Source organism: Pipra filicauda, unplaced genomic scaffold (assembly GCF_003945595.2).
Source record: "Pipra filicauda isolate LSUMZ 115617 unplaced genomic scaffold, ASM394559v2 scaffold203_size1373443_pilon, whole genome shotgun sequence".
In the NCBI taxonomy this organism is placed as follows: Eukaryota; Metazoa; Chordata; class Aves; order Passeriformes; family Pipridae; genus Pipra; species Pipra filicauda.
Window position 1 is genome coordinate 1,191,692 of NW_024104314.1, and position 6,572 is coordinate 1,198,263.

Sequence of the window (6,572 nt, forward strand, 5' to 3'; positions counted from 1 at the left end):
TTTGAGGAAGTGTCTTGAACTTCAGAGCAAAGTAATCTTTGCTTTGTCTCATGCAGAGACCCTCAGCTGGATCAGGGGTGTAAATTTTGGTATCAACAGACACTTCTGAAACACATCCTTAGAAAAACCAGAAACAGGAAAGCTCCTAGAAGTCCTTGCAGAGCCAAGTTATGTTTCCTGTCCTGGATGTGAGATCCAGAAAAGTGAATATCAGCTCTGGCATTTCCCTCACAAGGTGCTGGGAGTGGGGTTTGTTTTCTTTCTGGGACTTCCTGGGCAGCTGAAGGGGTGGCCTGACCATGCTACATACATTTGCACTGGGGCACACATGGGCCCTTTGTACCTGATCTTCTAAAGTGGTCCTCTAATTAAATTTAAGATCCAATTAATTTAAAGGTCTGTGCATGCCAAAGTTTTGATATATGTTACAGTGAGAGCCTGCAATGCAGCACGTCAGCGTGGCAAATGCCCTCCATGAGCTCCTGCCCACGAGTCCTGTGGGTGCTGATCTGCATCATCAGGGAAGTGGCTGCTGCTAAAATTTGGTCTGTACAAGGCGTACCTGAGCTCACACAATACCCCTCTCATGGGAGCTGGAACTGGGTGTCTCTCTCCAAAGTCCTGTGCTAATGTCTCTACCACCAGGCTGTTCTCACCTCCAGCACAGCAATAATGCTGTTGTTTTAGCAGTCAGACTCACCTGCCTTTTCCAGTATGGAGTCAGAAGGAAGCTGGGTAATGCAGTCAATTTAAATGGACTGGTTCACTTAGAAAATCCTCTGCTAACTCCTGCTGTTTTCCAAGCTGCTGAAAAATTTAAAAAGACAATAATGTATGCCTCTGTAGACAAGTAAAATAGCACAATTAATTGCATTTTAATTTTTTTAAAAGCTATTTTGTCTCACAAAACAGTGAGAAGGTTGAAAACTAGAGGAAGGATGTGAAAGAGAGTAATTAAGAGTAATGAGAGGTAGGATTTGCGTCAGAACAGGTTTGCTGTGGGATGTCAGTTTTACAGTAGGATATATCAGACATGTGCATGTAGGAACATTTATTTCCTGCTTGTCTGGGATCAGCCCAAGCCTGTGTGGTCCCCCCTGAGCCTTCACCTCCAGGTACAGCACTGTGGCACAGTACCTGTGTTTTGCACAAGCCAGCTCCAGCTGGAATGTGTAGGGAAAAGGAAAATATTGTTTTACCTGGCGATGGTTTCCCCAGCAAATCTGTCTCCTCGATGTAACTGGAAATCTGATGATGCACTTCAGTTATTCAGCTAATTGGGAGATGAGTTAATTTTTGTGTCAAGCTGTGCAAATGAGTCAATGAGCTTAGAATCCTTCCAGCCCAATAAGGCTGTTTGACATGCCTTTGATAGCTTTTTCCTTCTCGTTCTTTCCTCTAGACTAAAAGGGAGGTTAACATTATTTATTCTTCTCAGAAAGTAGAAACGATATCAAGTGTTTTGAAAGCTGTGACCTGAAGGCTTTCTTTGTGCTGTGCAGTCAAGGGCAAGGCTTGTATTCAGAATTGCAGAGAGACAGACAACAACGGGGATCAACATAATAAAAGTTATTCAGCTGAAAGGGAAAAAAAAAACCCTACACCAAAAACCCAGAGACCAGACATTTGCTGGTAAATGCAGTGAAACGGGTATAAAGAGGTGGTTGTGTTCAGAGTTTTAAAGGCCAAATTACCTTCCCAGCAAAAGGGCCACTAAGTGAGGTTTCCATCCCACCACCAGCTGCTTTCTACTGAAGTCAGTGGCCTTTCTGTGAAATAATGGGGCAATTATGCCTTGTTGACCTCAGGAGTCGTTGTAGGAAACAAGAAGAGAAGCACGACTTGGTCAGGGCATACTGGCACGGCAGCAGAGCATCACCCAGCAGCAGGAGCTCCAGGCTGTCTCTGGGACAAGAAACTTGAGTTTTACTGTAATTTTTTTCCTTGCAAATAATGCCTCCAGCTGCTCTGACTCTGCCTGTTGAAACATGCTCAGACCCACACAATGGCTGCAAAATGAGCAAGCAGGTCCTCAGGCTGAGCTGGGCTGGTGGAGGCAGTTGTTATCCCTGTGCTGTGGAGCCAGGAGCTGCCAAATCTCCCTTTGCCAGCCTCGAAGGGCAGCCCAATGCAGGAGAGCTGCAGCAGCACAGATGGGCTGAGCTGCAGAAGGTAACAGAGCACTTCCCCAAATTTTCCCTCCAGTGCCTGAGCTTCTGAGGCTAATGAAGCTTTGAGGGATAATGTGAATTGCTGCATAAATTGATATCCTTTGCTAATTGCATCAGCATTTTGCTTTGATGAAAGCGTAGTATAAGGTGCCAAGAAACTAATACATACAACATCAATAGCTATTTTACAAAAAACAAACGTCGATGATGGATTGAATGTCTGATGATTCATGGAGCCGTGAGTCAGGTCACCAGGAAATGTTTTTTAAGGTTCAGTGGAAGAGTATTTCAACACGGTGAAGGATCATCCCTTAAAAAAAAATCAAACCCCAAACACTGTCAGAACATCATTCAGGCTACTGAGATGGAGGTCACCTTGTTGTGCTCGCTGAGATGAGACTTATCACCACTCACAAGTTGCTTCAATCCTCTCTCGCTTTTTCCCCTCCTTCACCATCACCATCATCTTGTCCCAGTCGCAGAAAATCAGGTGGCCAGAAACACTGTTGAAGGTCTTCAGAGCCAAATTGCTCTCAGGACAGGGCTGCTATGAATGCCTGACAAGCATTTTCATGGCCAAATTGGATTGAGGCAGATTGTCTCTTTTTAGCTTGGGCTCTGACAGAAGGAAAAGCCCTGGTATTCCTGCATGGCGCTGCCAAGCACCTCTGTGTCAGATGGTTGGTAGCAAACAAATTGTTATTACCTGGCAGTTGGTTGGATACAGAAACTCACTCACTCAAGTTTTGTCAGGACAAAAAAAAAGCTCAGTGATGTGATGCCATTCCCAGAGAGCCGGGGGCTGCATCCTGCACAGCCATGACCTCCCTAGCTGCTGGCTGCCCGCTTGTTACCCCTATTCTGGACACTTCTAGCTTGACCTTGCTGCAACCTCCTGTTACTGCTGTGGTGTTGACAAATGCATTTCATATCTACAGCTTCTGTGCTCCAGTGAGATCCCTCACCATCACTGCTACACAAACCAGAGATGTTTGCAGGGTCACGCAGTGTTACAGCAGGGACATGAAAGCCAAGAGCTGGTTTTGCTTTCCCACTGAGGGGAAATGCAATAAGGATTCAACAATGCTGTTTTCTTAGGCATAATTTGTTGTGGAAACTGTTGGTGATGGCTGTGAGGAAGGCGTTGGCTGTCCACCATGGGTGTTCACCCAGCCAGCAGTGCAGGGACAAAACAAACACCCCAACAGATGCTGCAAACATGTAACTCCTGTAAACCACGACCAGAAGTGGTGGCAGTGAAGTGTGAGACAGTTTGAGCAGAGAGTAGGAATAAGCCCAAAGGTGCAGAGCCCTAGGACAGGGTTTTGGGGATGTGCAAACACGCACCTTCTCGTGGCAGCCAAGGGTTAAACGCGTGTCAGTGCTCCAGAAAAATACACCCAACTTGCATAAAAGCATTCCTCATGTTTGAATGAAGAGAGAACTGAAGAATTCTATTGAAACCACCTAAGGAACCACAGAGTGACATCCACCAGGTTTCCTCATCCTTCAGCTCCACTGGTTCACCTGCGTGACTTTTGTTCCCATGTATTCCCTTTTTCATTGGCATGTTACTGGAAAGCCTTATTGAAAGATATATAAATGTCTACAGGAAAACACAGTGCTAAAGAGATTTCTGAGAGCAAAATATTTCAAGCCAATCTAATTTATTTCGAAGATGGAGCTGCAGTATGCATTGATCTGCCTTGATCCTCACAGGACTTTTGTGACATTCCTTTAAACCAGCAGAGGAAATACAGGCTAAAAAAATTTACACTGAAGTGGATGTATTGAAACAGAAAGATTATTTTACAAAGAGCAGCAAGAAAAGGTTCAATTACTGCAATGATTTAGAGGCAAAGATGTGTTGAGTCTTTTTGTGCATCATGAGGGAGGGGGTGCACTGAGGGGGAGAAAGAACCCCGGAGGAAAAATGACAAAAATAATTCAGACTTTCTAAAATAAATCCCTTATCAGAAACTGTGGCTAAAACAGGGTTTGTTTAGTCCATGAGGGAGACAGCTGAGGAAGGGCAGCAAACTTTTTGGCTGAGGTGACTGGAGGTGAATGATGGGGAGCAGGAGGGAGCTGGCATGGCAGAACGGGGGCTGGATGGGTGGGAGGTGCAGGGGTGAGGCAGGTCACTGCCTGCTCCTGCCAAAACTGGGATTTGCTGTTGCAATGTGCAGAATTCCTTTAATTCTTCTCCTACACAGTGCCTGTGTGTTCTATTTGAGTCTGCCCCAGTGCAGGGGCTGGGAGCCCATCTGCCCTTGCCATCCCGTATCCTGCATCCCTGCAACTCTCGTGACCTCAGCTCTTAATCCCTGAAAACTATCTGGGGAAAACCTATGGATGTTTTGTCCTGGTGCTCAGGCCATGAATTGTACTGGAAGAAGTCAGTTCTCACTTGCATAAAGGATAGGCTGATTAAGTGTATTTGAAGTTTCTGTGGTCCTGGGCAGTAGTGTCTAAATCACACTGAGAAGTGCCATTAAGTCCTGCCAAAGTGAAGAATTTGCCCTTGTTTAACCTGACTCCACTTTTCACATTACTTTAGCTAAATGAATGCAAGTTGCAGTGTATTGAGAGAGTGGCTCATTTTAATTAATCTTAAACCAGTTCCAGGTCAAATGCAATAACTAGGAAAAAGTCATGAAAACTGATATAAATGCATCTGTATAGGAATTTCCCTGATTAACTGAATGGGGTTTAAGTCATGCTTTTATTTAAAATGATGCAATTTTCATGTGCAAAGGTTTGGATAATTTAAGCAATCTTAAAAATTTAGCTCTAAAACCTTGCAAATTATTAAATAATCAGAGAAGCCAGCAGTAGAAGCATATGAGAGAGATGCAGGTATTTTCATTGTTCAGTTGGTTTACTCGTTGGTTTTCCCTGTGCCTGTCGGCCCTGCAAGCTGGGGCACTGTGGAGCTGCACGAGGTAGGTGTGAAGGAGCTGAAATCTGGTCTTCAGCTTCTCTTTTCCTCCACATTTCTGAAACATTATGGATTTCTCTTGCTTTTCAAAGAGCATGATGAAAGCCATGGCACTGCATGCCCTTGGATGGTCTGGATTTGGTCCAGCTGGGAGGGATGAGACTGATGTAAGTATGGAACACTGATGCACCATTTATTGATACAGGGTGGGTGCTTTGTGCCACAGGGATGCAACTCCCAAACGAAATCCAGGCCTTGTTCCCCCCCAGCTAATTATAGAGCTCTTATCCACTTTATGGTTTGTTGTTTCTTTTTAAACCAACCCAAAGGAAGTGTGTATGTATGGGTGATAATTGCTAACAGCACCATTCATAACTCTTCCTCGGCTTTGTCGTCTTCTGGTTTATACCTCAACACTTGATGTTACCCATTATGCAGAGATCAATGTGTCAAAATGAAGTAGATTTATAGTGAGGATAATGCTGCTTCTGAGTTTGAAAAAAAGAGTGTGATATTTTCCCTGAGTTAATCAAAGGAATTCAAAAGGGTTTTAAATCTTCCAATTTTCTTTGGCTCGTGGAGAAGATGAAAAGTGTTTGACCTCCAGTAAACCAACTGAATTCATATGGTGGCTCTGTAGATAAATAAAATGTCCACCCAGACAGAATATTGATTACTTAGGTACTATTTGCTGAATCACAAATAGGACCATCAAACGCAACAGCAAGAAGGTATCATAAAATACATCAAGGCATCCAAAGTGTTGGGCCTAATGCAAATGGACAAGTTAAATAAGTTGTGTTAAACTAACAAGGCTGAGAAATGGCAAGGTGCATTGCTCCACAGTATCCCTCATGGAAGCAGCAGGTCCTGTACCCCAGCCACCTCCCCAGCACCCATCACTCACTCTGGCACTTGCTTTAGGGGAGGGCAACTTGTTAAAGAGACTGGGGGTGTCATGGAAAATTTGGACCCTCCTGGCACTGAGACACCAGGTTTTTGGCTTGGTGATTTACTAGAGAAGGAATTGCCCATCTGTGCCATTTGCAGTTGTATTTTTTTAAGTGTTGGCTGAGGTGAGCATCTCCTGCTGACAATGGCAGTGCCATTGCTTGGGACAGAGTTTACCCCGGTGGTGGCCACTCTCACTGGTGGTGTGATCAGCATATGGGGAGGATCCATCACCTCTTGTTAGATATAAGGAATAAAATGGCAGGGTTTTTTTCACCTCTTAAGAAACCATAGCCCCGGAAGGACACACCTGCCTGGTTTAAACAAACAGAAGAAAAAAAGAAAAAAAAAAAGGTAAATCTCAGTGCCCAAATGTGGGGATTTTGAGTGATGTCTGATTTCTGAGCAGAGGCCCTGTGACTCTGATTCTTTGAGGGGTTATCACAGGTGGGAGCTGTGTCTCTGGGTGGGCAGAGGGTATAGGTTCACCTTCCCCACCTGTCTATGCT